Raw genomic sequence first — 15,406 nt, 5'->3', positions numbered from 1 at the left:
CCAAAGCAGCACTTTCTGCAGCTATTTTAAGAGGCACTGCAGTACCTGCTGCCATGGGTGGGTCATAACTGCTCTGAAAAGCTGATGGGCATTGGAGAGAGCCAGAACACCTGCTGATCTCTGTTTCTGGAGGCATGCAGCAATGCATTCAGTCCTCACATCTCTCGCTTCTCCCCTACAATCCCAGGTGCTGATAGGAGGTCCTGAAGGGGCCCAGATCTGCCAGTCAGCCAGGATCCAGGAAGCAGTGACCAATGATGAAAAGTCACTGGGTCCTTGCTGACTAGTTCAGGCACAAGCCCTGCTCAGGACGAGCATCAGCAAGGCATTACCAAAGCCAAGTGTATGCCAACACTGGCTCTCTCAGTATTCATGCAATAATTTCTCCCCCCCACAGAAGTAGCTGACAGGATTCCCACAATGCGAGGAGTAACAATGGTGGGATTAAGGGACAGAAAAGGACACATGTACCCTACAGACAAAGGATCTTTGGCATCAAGCAATATTACCTGAGATATGTCCTAGGTAAAGAGCAGCAAACCAAGAGAGCACGCTAAATTACAGGCAGATGGGATAACAAAGCCAACTGAGGGTCTCCCATGAAATGCTGTGGCCAAAAGAAGCAAGCTCTGATGGTGTCCTAACCAGTAAGCAATAGCAAAGCTGGTTTAAATCAAGACTGCCTCTCATTTACAGTGTTTTCTGGACTTTGGTTATGTCTGGTCAATTCTTCCTAAACAACCCAGCTAGTTTCCCTTCATGTCTCTCTAGGTCCCACTCTGTTCCATGTTATCTTTAATACTTCATTAGCATACTCCCCAATCCTTTTAAGACCTGACTCAAAGTTTCTACTCCCAACAATATTTGGTATAATTAAGCAACATATTTGTCATTTGGGAACAGAAACAAAAGTACTGTGTTTTGTTCAAGATCACCCAACAGATCAGATCTCCTGAATTTCAGAGACAGGCACATGTAAACACGGGACCCAAATGCAAGTCCTTATTCTAGAGGAAAACCTCCATGATGCAAAATCAGGGAAGTTCATTTCATTCATGAAGGCATGGAAATAAACCATGAGAAAGCTGGATATTTGAATCCAAAAAAAAAAAAGTAAAAAAAAAAAAAAACAACGGTGAAAATTATCTTTGCTAGCTAGACTTACAGATTCTCAGCAGACTTGATCAAGTTTCATGCAGGAAGGATGTCAAGCGAACATCTCTATATGCCTTATATAAATGCAGGGCAGAAGAACGTACCTTGACTGTCCATCCAGGGGTTGGCGCACTCCATATTAAAAGAAAAAAGAGGCTCTCAAAAACCAGAAAGCCTTAGGAGCAGCAATACAAGGTAAACGACAAAAAACATTTTTGTGCCAGACCTCTACTGCAGCTATATCAATTCTCTTTTTCATGGCCTATTGCAGTACTATAAACAATGAATCTCAACAGCTTTAATACATATGGATTTTGCCTACAACTGTACAACTGGGTCTTGTCAGGCAAATTTGGGGCTTTCCAATCCAGTAGAGACGGAAGTCTCTTTTACTGATTCAAAAAACCAAAAGACCGTAATGAATAAACAACACCCTGTGTTACTAAAAGCACGATGATATACTTAAGAGAGGGGGAAATCAGTAGTACCTGGCATAATTTATTTTATTTTATTTTAATTTTTTTTTAAGAAACACCTTTTTCTCCTCTACTATAAAAATACCTTTTGCCATAAAATGACTCTTTTACTTTTGGTGTTACATTTTGCTGTATCTCTACTTAATACTAAAACAGAATTTAACACCAGCAGATAAAGAATAAAAGTCTCACATCAAGGAGAATTTTTGCGTGGAAAAAGGAGCAAAGTGAAAGATTCAATGAAGCCCACGAAAGACTTTACTATTCCATATTACCTGGAAGATGTTCAGATACCACTGTGATAAGCAGCCTTACAAAAACTTGGGAAAGGTTGATGACTGAAATTGGAATCTTTTTCTTTTTTTTTTTTTTTTCCTCCAAAGTAGATGTTTTACTGCTATTTTGAAATAGTAAAGCTAAAGGCTCGTCTTTACCTTTTTGTGTAAATAACTTCCTTTGCCTGGGGTGTTCATCATCGGTTTGACCTTAAAATGCATGGCAGTGTTCTTAGCAATATTCAATCAATGGCAGGATTAAAGGTGAAATCAGTTACACAGAGGAAGCCTACTGCTGTTACACCAGTGTGGTGGCTCTAATCTCCCTCTGAGAGACTAAAGATCATAACTGATTTACTTCTCTTCCCTGGGGAACAATTTTCTGTAGCCTGAAGCAATCAGGAAACAGACTGAATTGGCTTTAATACCCATCTGCCCTAGGGGGGAGAGACTGTGAAAAGCTACTAGGTTGTTTCTTCTTCATACTTGTAATTAAATAAACTATGACAAATTTGACAGGCAGAATTTCTAGCAGTACCAGTTGTCTTAAAACTTCCTACTCAGTGTGTAATTGATATACAGCAGCTATTCCCAAGCAGAATTGGGGAATACTGTAGCATTAAAATCAGTGATCTTCTCTCCATACTATGATTTAACCTATTGGCAACTTACCTCTAATTTTCACACCTGCCAAGAGACAAAAATAACTTTCAAGATTGTAAGATATGTAGAAAGCTAGGTAAATGTCACTTGCTTTTCTTTTTTCTTTTTTTTTCCCTTGACTGGGATCTTTCTATGATTTCAAGAATGCATGACATGTGAATAAGATGGTATTGATGCAATGGAGAAACAAATCTTAAATGTGGTACCTAAAGGGGTTGTATATCAGAGAAGGACAACCTAGGAAGTATTTTCATGTAGATTAACAACAAACTACATACTACTAACTGGTTAATCAATAAACTTCTGTTATTACTACTGTTCAAAACAGCATCAGAGACAAGGAAGATGAAAAGACTTTCTATAACAAATTTTCTGCAGTTCAACTAATTTCCCAGAGTTGCCATAATAGAAAAATGATATTTTATAAGTAGAGCCCAGGTTTTTATTTTATAGTTTCTAGAAAGCATAGGAAAGATATCAGAGTTGCAGCAATTACAGTCATTTCAAACATGTTTCTGTCTGCCTTTCTTATCCAAATACCCCAGCATGACACATTTTTAAATACTCCGTGGGGAAGACAAGTGGGTTCATGATTTTTAAGTTTACTATGTTTGAGTCAGAGACATCCTTTTTTACATGACCTTAGGTGAGACACCTTATGGTCACAGACAATTCTGAATTTTTCTGAATTGTTTTACTAATTTTAGGCTTATTCACATATAACCAGAGAAAATAAAAATAAGTAAGTAAGTAAATAAATAAATAAATAAGAAATGTGTTAGCTTCTTTGCCCAGATCTGTTGCCAAATGATACTGAGGCCTGACATCCTGGCATTCAGAAGAGAAAGACCTGCTACTACACCTGCTAAGTGTTTCCAAAGCACAGTACCGCCTGTCACTTCAGCAATGGCATTGTTTACCCCTGATTTACAGACAGAAACGCAGACATGGAAATACAATGGCTGCTTTGCCAAAAACATGCACTCATGTTCCTGCCCAGCTTGAGGTAACTCACTGATACCTTTTCAGTAAGTGTCTACACATCTTGCTGTAACGCCTTTGAAGAATAACCCACATAATCTGAGTCAGGCTTCCAAAATCAGCGCCACTGAAGAGCTTGTATATGAAAACAGTTTAATCCTCTCTCTGGCCCACACTGCCTGCTGGTAATCAGCTACCTAGAGTGGATTTAAAGGCTCTAGTTTTAATCAGTCACCTATAACAACAAAGTTATGCACAGCTACTCCAAGTTCAGATAGGGATCTCCCTATCTGAAGATCTATGGGCTGCTACTCCTAAAGCCATTTTCCAAGAAATATCAGTCAATGTGCAAGTACAGACCCTGAACAACAACTACATGAAAAATAGAAATTCTGTGCTATAACATGCACCAACATGGTAGCACAGGACAGATTCAACAAGTACCATGTACTTTTCCAGTGCCTGAAATACCATGGAGACATCTTTGGGGCACCAGTCCCGAACTTGTAATGAATTCCCAGAGTCATCATGTTCTTTTCTTCCTAACAAAGAAAATAAACAAGGAGTTTAAATAAAACAAACAGCAAACATGAATTGGATGAGAAGCTGCTCACCTAGAGATTTGTACTTTGTCAAATTGTTAGCAGAGAACTGGCAGATATACTTATTTGTTGAACTCTGCTTAGTTTTTGAGCTACTCTACAAAAACAAATTGTTTTAAAACATGCCAAGTGTTTAAAATAGCTATTATATATATATAAATATTTATTGTTGTTGTTGTTGAAACACTTATATGTATAGCCACAAACCCTTAAGACAGGTGAGTCATTTTCCTAAGAGCTAAATATTTACCTGTGTGTGATTAATAGTGATACAACGGTCCAATAGTGACTGCTAAAACCCTACTTCATGCTGAGATTGCTGATAGAGAAAATTATGCTGCAAAGAAAATCTGTTGTCAGATTTTTTACTAAGATTTGAATAATTCAAATATATTCAAAGGGCTATAGCTAGCTATAAAAAACTTAGTGTTAACATGTAAAAAACCAGCCATTTTTAAAAAAAAATCCCATTTCCCCTATTTCTCTTCTGCACCTGCTTTTTATTGCAATAGCCACAGGCTGTAATAAGACAGCAGTGTGGCTTCAAGCCTTGATACAAAGGAAGCTCTGTCTGAGCCAGTTACTCATCCACATGACATGATAGCTCCCATTTCCTCCTCAGTCTTGCTTTCCCAGAGCAGTGACAGAAGCCACATTGCAGAACTGTCAAGATCCTAAAAACTGATTGTTAAACACCAATTACCTTGATTAGGTTTCCTAAAAAAAAAAAAAAAAAAGAGAGGGGGGGGGGGGGGAGAGATGTGAACCAAAGATTTACCTGCTATGCTCTAACTTGGTAAACTGGAGCTCAAGCCTATCTTCCCTGCTCACAGATCCCACAAAGATCTGCTCAGAAAATGTGGCTATTTCACTTCAGCTAGGAAAAATGCAGCCAGGATCAATCATCCAGATAAACTTTCTGATTATTTTTAAAAAGCCATTTGAAAGTCATTTTCCTCTTCAATGAAGAATTATCTATAAAAATGGACATAAAGGTATCTGAAGTTATTCAAAATTTCCCAAGGGAAACAATAACACAAGTTCTGGGCAGGAAAGTTAAAATTAGACTGACTCTCATACAAACAGGAAGCATCCAAGTGTATGGGTCTCTGAAATTTGTAGAAACGGGGGATGCTCAGTATTTAGAAAACATGAACCTAACTCTTTATCCTTCACCTGAAAGGATTTGCTACCAATTCCTCTGAGACCAGCTTCACTACAACCTGCACACAGAGATTGGTCATCAGTCCCCAGATCTGTCTATTTGGTGGCTACCACCAGAGTTGATGGCAAGAAGTTAATGGAACAAAGCCAGTCTGCACGACTCCTAACACACCACGTGATGGGCAATGCCACAATGGTGCACAGTCCCTCTTGCCTCCCTGAGTATAATCACAGAACCACCTAGGTTGGAAAACACCTTCAAAGTTATCAAGTGCATAAACAGAGAAGGAAATTGTGTGGGGCATAACTTAGCATCACAGATGGACAGATAATGGTCTCACTGCTTCAGGACTGAGTCCTGCCATGTGCCTGACCTGTCACCTTCCTCCTTGGTAACTGGGGCAAGAGGTAAGAAAGGCCATCAATGTTCGTCAGCTCCACAAGCAGAGCAATGGCACACAAGGCAGAACATTACGGAGGAAATCATTTTCAGCCATCCAGCTCTGTTACCTGCTGGCCTTGGGATAGCCCTGTCTGGGGGCAAGAAGGGAAAGAGGGCACAGTCAAATGCAAGTACCATATCAATCCTTCAGTGAAGTTATGAGAAGTCATTGATTATCTACACCCACTGACATCCTACTTTCATTGCAAAGTAGATTCTGAATGGGTAAATGGCTTAAGCTAAAATCTAACACCTGCCAAAACATTTGGTAGATACTACTTGCTGAAGAAAGGGGCAGTCACAAGCAGGTCTCTGACAAAGCCTTTCCTTTATTATATATTACCCTACTTATTTGCATTCTCAAATTCTGATATCTTACTACAAACACTAAAAGTTTCACCTTAAGTTAAACTGGGGCCTGGACTCTGACCCTGCACAGGCAAAGCAACAGGAGCCCAAACCTCTTTTCTTTCCAGCAGGAGTTTTCCTACATGACCAGCTAGCAGCTACAGCTGAAATTCAGCTCAGGGCCTAGTTAGCTGTGTGGTCTTGTAAACAATCATGACACATATTTTCAGACAAAAAAAAATTAACTGTTACACCTACTACAATTACACATGACAGAGAGGGCAAATTATCTTGACCTTCACATCAGTATGCCTCCCCGACCCTCTATTTCTTCTTCTTCTTTTAATTAATCACCTTTACTTTCTGTTTCCCCCTGGTCCATCTGTGCAACGGTGCTAATGAGTGAGCTAGAACTGCAGTTGAAAAAGGAAAGGGGATGCTCATCATTTTTATTTAGTTCTGTTATTTGCTTCATTGTTGAACGCAGAAAATTATTTTTCATAAGAAGGGTTCTGGCTCATCGGCTGAGAATAATCCAATTATTTTCCCTTCAATTACATTTGAAATAAATTATTTTTAAGAGTCCTTACCACCACTTTATCACCCACACATCTCCTGCTGTGTATCAGAAGGTGGTAGACCAAACAGCTGAGGGATTCTGCACCCACCGTCAACCTGCCTCAGAGACAGAATGCCAGGCACCTGACTAGATGTGACTGTCCCCTGGGAAGAAGCACGCACTATGACTTTATCACCAGTGGCATAATTTCAACCAATTCTTCAAGACAAAGTCTTGTCGCAACACCAACTGCACCCAGTCTGCAGTATCGTGCAGTATCAAAACTTCTTTGCTCTAATAGACCACCAAAGACAGGTTAATAGGATTAATTTAGATCGGAAAAAAAAATACAGTCGATGTGATCTGACTCAGGAATCTTGTTAATGGACTGCTTTAATGATCCAAGCCTCAACCCTTCCAGGCAGGCACATCAGAAATCTGGATCTGAATCCTAACACTAGCACCTAGTAGCACTACCAAGTAACCTGACATTGAGGGTTGTATTCACCGATCATGGTTTCATCTCAACTACCAGCACAACTGAGTAAAACAAAATGCTTTTGTAAGACTTGAACAAGGGGAAAATTATACACAAGAACATCAGTAAAAGTAACTGTTCAAAAACACACTTCTTTCTGCAAAATAAGATGTTAAAATACTACCACAATAACTTTTTAGTAATAGATGCTTAGCTTTATCATGGAGCTTTGGAAGAACGAGCTTTCAAAGTGGAACTCTGTTCTGTGAAAAAAGCAGTTAATTTTTTTTCTCAAACACTTGGAAACATCAGAAAGTCCCTGAGTGCCTGTATCTGTATTTATAATAGGTTAACACCACAAAAAACTCGGATATTTTCCCCAGTTCCCTCTACCTTTGTAAGATAAAACAGGGAGATGAGAAAGTTGTGATGTTCTTTTGACCTTCTGCCAAAGGTAAGGACCACCTGTCGATTTGAATTTCCCTTGCAAATCTGCTGGAGCTGCAATACTGAAACTGCACTGCTGGTGCCTGCTTTATCTCTGATTAGCCATCATTTGGGACCACTGTTCAACTGATGGAGCAAATGACTGCACTGAGCTGGCATTTCCTACCTCCCCATCACACAACTGTTTAGAATAATATCTCAATGCAACTGAAATGCAGTTTTATTTCTCCTCTCTCGTTCTGCCAGAAGAATACGAAAAATCTTAATACAAAGGTTTATTTTTATCTTATTGAAGAAGGATGTTGTATGCGCTGATGAACAATACTAGGATTAAGGTGGTCTCAAAGAGATGTTTGCAGCTCAGGATATGCCCACTACGCTCAGAAAGGATGTTTCTCTCCTAGGGGTACAATATTGCCCAAGAATATAGGTTTTTTTTTTTCTGCTAGCAAGATTTCTCAGGATTTTCCTGAATAGCTGACAAAAAAATAAAAATAAAAAAAGACCTAATGGTTTGCTGGCTGTATTAAATATCAGCTGGCACTCCCCAATTTTCTCCAGAGATGGCTGCATTTTCTGTGGTAGACATAGCAATCCAGGAGTACATTATTTGCACCCTGACAGTGCTACAGTGGAGTCAGGTTGCTGCAGTGATTACAGACACTACTTCCCATCTCCCCTCTCTTTCTCTTTCCTTCTTGCACTGGAGTATACCAGTTTAAAATGGTCTTGACCCTTTGTCTGCCATAGTGACCAGCTCTCATTGTGTGTGTGTGCTCAAACAGGCCCGGCAATAGACAGCCCGCTGAGGTTGGCTTTAGCTTTCTGCCACAAACTCCCTCGCTTCACTCTACACTGTGCATCCTGTTTGAACATGACCCCAGGTAACAGAAAGCAGACTGGAAGTTTAAGGTGCCTCAAATTAATTATCTGGTCCTGTTTCACCAGTATAAGCAAGTTGTCCAAGTTGGGGCAGATCTGAAAAGCTGCTGTTTTGTGATGTGAAAATTTGTTGTTTTATGAACAAATTAAGTCTGTTCCAGACATGACTCCTGCTCTGTCAGACTTGAGACCCAATGTTTGCAAATATACGTTTGATTGACAAGCCAATGAATGATGTCCTCTTTCAAACATGTCCTTGTACACTTGGAAAAAAAAAAAAGAGAGAGGTGTGGTTTATAGATTTCTGATTTATGAATTAAATAGAATCTGGGAGCTATTTAAATGAAATCTCCATGGAAACTTGTATTTCACAAGATAAGCCTGTGAAAGAAAGGAGCAATGACAGCTTAAGAAGAGAAAATAATCTTAACAGATATAACTTCCTGTAAAAAAGGACTAAATGAATGAAAAAATCCACTAGGAAAGCTGAAGCAAGCAGGTATTCACTGCACATGTTTTGCCAGAACTGAGATATTTCTTAAATAATTAGGCTGAACCAGCAGGTTCCACGTACAGTGAATGAGAAAATCCCAAACCAATCTGCAATAACTGAAAGCTGTTTTTCTGAGGTGGTAAGAGGGCTTTGGTAAGCCACTTTGACTTTGGAAAGTCACTTATCAAAGCTGCAGTAGCTGTGCGTAAACACATCTAATACACCCAAAAATCAAAGCTGGATTTTGGGGACCGAATTACAGGAGCTGTGCTGGAACAGTGGCCATCAGGAGCCCATGCTCAGCTCACAAAATGGAGTGTATGCACATAAACCTTAGAAAAGACACTACTCAACTACCTGCACATCTACCTGACTGCCAAAGTAAATCTGTAAATACTGCTGTAGATTTCACCCACACAAAACCTGGCTCTGACAAGGTAGAGTCCTCATCTCGACAGATAACCAGGACACTGCCCCCTCCATATAGATAGCACCTCTGCACGCTTATTTTGAGGACACCCCCTCAATGGCAAAAAATATTGTGAGTCTACTGGTGTTGTAAAAAGTTATGTTAAAATGCATTCTAAACTTATACAGAGTTAAAAGTTAACACTGAAAGAGCCTACCCCACTGCTGGCTTCCAGCACAACACAGACAAGTGTGAAGGGAGAGCTAGGAGAGTGAGACTTCACAGACCCCTGGGACGCAAAGGTGGTGTTCAGCTCTTCAGGATAATCTCACTTGAAAAATGGGTAGGACACAATTTCAGTTAATTACACGGCTTAATCCATAGTCCCAGCTGTGTTAGGATTTCTCAGTCTGCGGCATACACATGGCATAAATGTTCTGTTGGGAGACAGCCGGCAGTAAGTAGACTAAACACCAGAGGCAATCCATGGTATGATACACACTGATTCAGAAAGAAAGGGTTTTCTTGTATCAAAATGAACAGCCTGAGAGCAGTACTACATCCTATAACAGAAGATAACGAGTAATTACAACGACGTTAAAAAGCTAAATCTGGTTTTCCTGTTCAGGCAAATTCCTTTAATTACTCAAAATCCTAGATTCTAATATTGCTTATGCAGGTCTCATCTCACAATAAATACATCCTAACAATAATAACCTGTGTCAGGTATCTGAAGAAGCTACTGATAGTTATTTAAAAAGAAATCATCAGAAACAGTATAGAACAGCACTTCACAGTTGCTAAAATTGTTACAGTGCCACAGAAACATGATTATGTGGTTATCAACTTTTTTTTTTTTTTTTTTTTTGGTAAAGGGGAAAGTACAGTGCAAAAATAATGCATTTTTGCATTATTTTTGGCAATAATTCTAATGACATTTTTAACCCTGTTTTTTATTTCTAGATTTCACTGTAAAAATGCAGCCCTTCTGAAACACAAGATTAGAGCTATAACAGAAAGAAATTAGAAGCTTGAATGAGTGCCAGAGAATTCTCGCAAACTTTGGTGACTGTTCCACACACGATACCATCTATGTATTTTGCAGTATTCTCAAATTATGAAAAATGAATTGATTCCCTTTGAGGATGCAAGGATATGCTATGGTTTTCCATCTGTTGAAACATAGACAGACAGTCCCATCATAGCAACAGGCCATAAATCTTTAGTGACTCTGGCAAAAATGAATGGAACTACTTCATATATCTTGAAGTAATACAGAAGAATCTTCCACTGTACCACATTTTTCCTTGATTTCAATCATTAAAAATCATTATTGGTTCTGTTCTCACTGTTCATCACAGACAGTGAATTTTTCTACTCTTTTCCTTTACTAAAGAGGAAAAAGCCAACGAACTAGGGGCTACAGGTGACAATTACAATGAAGATGAGACTGAAGGATTTCAAACATAGTATCTGTGAATGAAAGATGAGAACTTAATTGCCCTGGTCCTTTACTATAAACTAGCAATTGTCCGTGCTTCTAATGGTTATCTGTTATTCTTCAGTAATTTTAGATCATCAGGAAATACCCTCTCATATTCCAGCCTACTACTCTGAAACAAGTAATGCCAGGAATTCTTCTCTAAAATGTGACAGCAAGCAGCTAAACTTACTACTGAGGTTATAGTGCTTTTCCTTTTGTAAGAACTCCTAGAACTTCCTTCCATGTTTTGGTTTTAACTTTTTTATTCCATAGAATTAGCCAATCATCATTTCTGAACTAAGAATTAATTCCCAACTAAAGTATTGGATTCAGACCACTTGAGAGTCAAGCTTTGTTCTTTTTTAAAGATCATCTGTCTAGAGATGCAGGATTTTGCTAACATTACAAAGACTACTGGCACATTCATTTTCAAGAACTTCATATCCAACAAAGTGAAAAAAAAAAAAAAACAAAAAACAACTAAGTTAATGTAATTAATAAAAAGTATGCATTTATAGCTTATGGTTTAGATAGCAGGAGTATTTCTGAGTAATTCTCATGGCTATTTTCTGTAAGTTATGATTATTTTGCTTTGACTTGCTGGACTCAGAATCCTCTCCTTTCCTCAGTACTTTCAAGAAAGGTCTTCACAATAACTTTTATTTTCCAACTACCTCCTCAAACTGACCATCTGACAGAAGCACCTCCCTTCCTGATAGGACACACAGCATCCCTCTCTCACTGTGCTTCACCCACGGTATAACAGAGATCTGGAGGTGACATGGGTAAGGCCAGTGAATCCACACTTTGCACACTGGTCCCAACACTTGGGTCTGGTATGTAACGTAACGCACTCCTGGGGCTCCTGAGCAGGTGGAGGACTTGCTAGAAAAAGAAAAAAGTTCTTTTGATTTACAAGGGATAAGTTCTGCTCTTCAAACACTACTGTGTTTGAACATGGAATATTTTTTATGGTGTGCCTGTTAATTAACAGTTATTGAAGAAATATTTATCTCACAAGAGTTCTAAATGATACCATCACCTAGAATGAATGATGGTGCAGGTCAAGGCTCAGAACTAATAGACTGAGAAAGAAATCCATTCGTAAGTGCAGACAGGAAAAGGGATCGTTTTTGGACAATTGTTCTGTCCAGGTGACAATGTTGGCTGACTTCTGCTCAAGGCTCAAAGCCACAGACTGAACTGTTTCAGGCCACGTGGCCTCTTCCAGCTGCTTGTGTGCCACTTCAATCAAAACAAGGTCAGTTAGCAAAAAAAAATAATATTTTCATTACCTAAGCTAACACAGCTTATTTAGACTAAAACAAGGAATACTCACACCAGCACGGAGTAAAAAGGCCTGCCAAACACTAAGCAGGGAAGACAGAAGGTAGAGAAATAAAGGGAGGGTAACATCCCACAGCTGAAATTGTTGAAAATGGAAGATGGGTCTCCACAGCACCATTTCAGCTGATTCTCTGCATACAGGGATTGAGGTGTTTTTTTTTGTTGTTGTTGCGTTGTTTTTCTTCAATTTTGCTACAAAAATCTGTTATATTCAAATGAAACAGATTATTATTCTTAAAAGGCACGATTCTCTGTTAATACTTGAAAGGCAAAGAAGACTCCCAATACCCTCCAAATATTTAGAAGATCCCCCCTCCTACTTTCTATATGAACACAGAAGTTTCCTCAGAGCTATAGTTCACTACCACATTAAAAGTGACAGTCTTTTCTGACCTGATTATTTCTAAGAGTCTTAGGGACTTACTCATTAGCAAGACAGTAGATGCAATAGGGCTTCTCAAAGCAAATTCTTGAGGACTGGATTTATTGCTTTGTCACAGTCTGCAGGTTTGAATGTTGCTTTACAGGATGGTTTCCTTCCAAAGGGTCTGGCTGGAGCATTTTGATTTATGGATGCAACGTCATTCACGGACTCAGAGGCCATCAGATTCAGCACTAAACTCAGGATTCTCCCGAGATCTCTTTTGGCACTTTTATTGCTCCATCACAGTTGCTTTCAAATGCTTTAGAAACACTTATAAACTCAAACAACGGTATAAGTTAAACCTCTTTTCTTTCACAAGAGGGGTATCTGGTGCAGACTAAGGTTTTTTTGGCTGTATACGTGTGTGAGCAAAGGGGAGAGAGACCAAGGGGAGAAAAGCTCATGGAAAGCCATTTATATCTGATGGGAGCTCAATGGGCCTTGCTTCCACAGCCCTGAAATCCCCACAGAAGTTTTCTTATCACCTCACATTTTACCACCATATCTTTGCAGCAGAGCTGTCCTTGGGGAAATGACCAAGTCGGTGCTGCAAAGGGCTTTGAATGCTAAGGCAGAGACCTTGAACTGCACTCTGCATTACAGAATCAGTCCTCAGCGCAGAACATCAGGCTGATGTGCTCACGGTAATGGTTGTTGCTAAGCAAAGGGAGCTGATGGCTGTCTTTTGTACTGAAGTTTTCAGGATGTGTGGCCTCGCTGAATGGTCGGGAGGTCAGGAATGCATAGGTCATCCTGGTCAGACCCAGGCCCGATTGAATGGGACACCTCTGATGGCAGATGGAAAGGGGAAATTTGCTGCCATGGTTGTAGGCATCTGCAGCAGCAAGGAGTTCAAAAGAAGCACAAGGCTGCATACGGTCCTAGCCCAGTCCCACGCCTCCCCACCTTAACCTCTAAAGACGTATCTCTCCTTAAAATATGCAGCAGAAGGATATCTTGACTTAATACAACCTCAGCCCTGCCAAATTAGATTTAACATAAGGTCAACCAAGAAACCATGCTGTGAATGCGTGACACAGAAGGCAGCAAAACAGTCTAGTGTATTATTTGCTGGCACTGTCTTGATTTTCTCCAGCTCTTTCACTCTCTTTACACTCCAGAGAATTGTAATTATGCAGAAGAGTCACAGAAGATGGCTGAGCTTATCTACAGACCTACTGGTGCCATAGTCCCAATGTCTCTGCTCCAATTCTCTACCACACAGTCACACCCCATCACCTGCGCCTGTTATGACTCTCATAATCAACAGTCAATCCAGTTCACTAAACTGAGAGAAAAATACACAATTTCAGCAAGTTTTTCTACCAAAACCAGCCCTCACTGGCTCAGTAAATGACAGGGCTGTAGAGCTGAGACCAAGAAGGATATAAAGATCAGACCTGCCCATACAGTAGGGGATTATAAACTGTACCTGAGCCCTCCAACAGTGCCTAGGGCAGGAGCTGCAATCACCAGAGAGCAGTCTGAGCTCAGGGGAACTTCACTCGCTCAGTCTAAGAAATAAGGCCTGACCCATTTCAGAACATTTCCTTTATGCTTGTACAGCTCTGGGAAATAGGACAGCCGAACATGCACAGGGATCAATAATAGCCAAGTGCTACAGCGAGTCCATTAGGATCAGCCCATCCATCAGGGCCACAAGAGCTCTTTCCATGCCTTGCTGTAGCCTGAGGCCTGGCTGAGACAGATCTGTGGTGTCCACCCCAGCTCTTGACTGGCACGTTCAGAAAAGAGGGCTCTTGGCAGAAGTTTACAAGGCCACCCTTCGTCAAAGCATGAGTTTTCAGTCCTTACTACCAGGATATTGCAATATTTCGGAGTCCCTCAGTAAAACATAATCCAAGAATATGGAAAGAGCATCACTGAGCTGTAGTTTCTCCACCTTTCGTAATAAAGGAAGTACATGGGGGGACGAGGAGTGCGGTGACAGTTCTTGGGTAGGGAAGGCAATTTTTTTTTACTTTTTTTCTGGGGAAATGTAAAAAGAGTAGTTTGAGTTCTGCAAACAAGGATTAACACAAATGACAGTCTCCTAAAGTGCCGGATTCCACCATTTAATCTAACGTAAAGTCACCAGCATCTCTGATGACTTTGGGTGTGATATGGCAATACAGTACCAGAAAACATCCTTCCCTTAGGGCTCTGCTTCTTTGGCAATTTGGGGAACCATTCAATTCATGGATTTTTAAGGTGTGGGCATGCAGTGGTTTGGGGGTTGTTTGCAACATTGCCTAGAGTGCTAATTCCAGTTTAACATGAGTAACTATGAATTTATTCTCCCGTGGACTCAGCTCTTCTGCATGGGCAATGGCTTTAAAGATGATAAATAATGAAGAATCCATCACACCACTGGGTGAGTTATTTCATCGATCTTCACTGCTAAAGATGCACAAAACTCAATGAGCATTTCTCACTTCATGACTTAGATTCAAACTACTCCAATGCAGTGGGCAGAAGGGGCTATATCACACAGCAGGGTTTTTTTGTTTGTGTGTTTTACAGGTAGATGATACCAGAAATGAGCAGAGGGTCTATTACATTGTAATTGTAATAAACTTTACAGCTGAAATCAAAATCTAAGTCTAAACATGCACATTTTTAAAGCCAACTATTAGGGAAAGTAAAATAATTGCACCAGTGTTACCAAAACTTCTACAAATTACGTGTGGACTGTTTTCTTCTTGCTCAGTATGCTGAAACACAGCAGGACAACAGCAATAAAGAAAGGCAGGCACACATGTGCTGTCTTCTAGGAGA

The 15,406-nt window shown here is 40.0% G+C and overlaps 1 long non-coding RNA gene across 8 annotated transcripts in view; it reads right to left on the bottom strand.

Moving 5' to 3' along the window:
* Nucleotides 1-15,406, bottom strand: part of LOC106016476 (uncharacterized) — a 183,682-nt gene that overhangs the window by 67,644 nt on the left and 100,632 nt on the right. Inside the window, exon 1 of one of the 8 annotated variants that reach the window (XR_011811703.1) lies at nucleotides 3,995-4,094. The exons of the other annotated variants lie outside the window; for them this stretch is intronic. This is a non-coding gene — a long non-coding RNA (uncharacterized lncRNA). Of the gene's footprint in view, nucleotides 1-3,994; nucleotides 4,095-15,406 lie in introns of those variants that run through there. 8 annotated transcript variants of the gene reach the window in all.

The sequence above is a fragment of the Anas platyrhynchos genome, chromosome 10 (assembly GCF_047663525.1).
Source record: "Anas platyrhynchos isolate ZD024472 breed Pekin duck chromosome 10, IASCAAS_PekinDuck_T2T, whole genome shotgun sequence".
Lineage (NCBI taxonomy): Eukaryota > Metazoa > Chordata > Aves > Anseriformes > Anatidae > Anas > Anas platyrhynchos.
The sequence above is the reverse complement of the archived record's forward strand: the minus strand, read 5'-3'. Positions and strand labels throughout refer to the sequence as shown.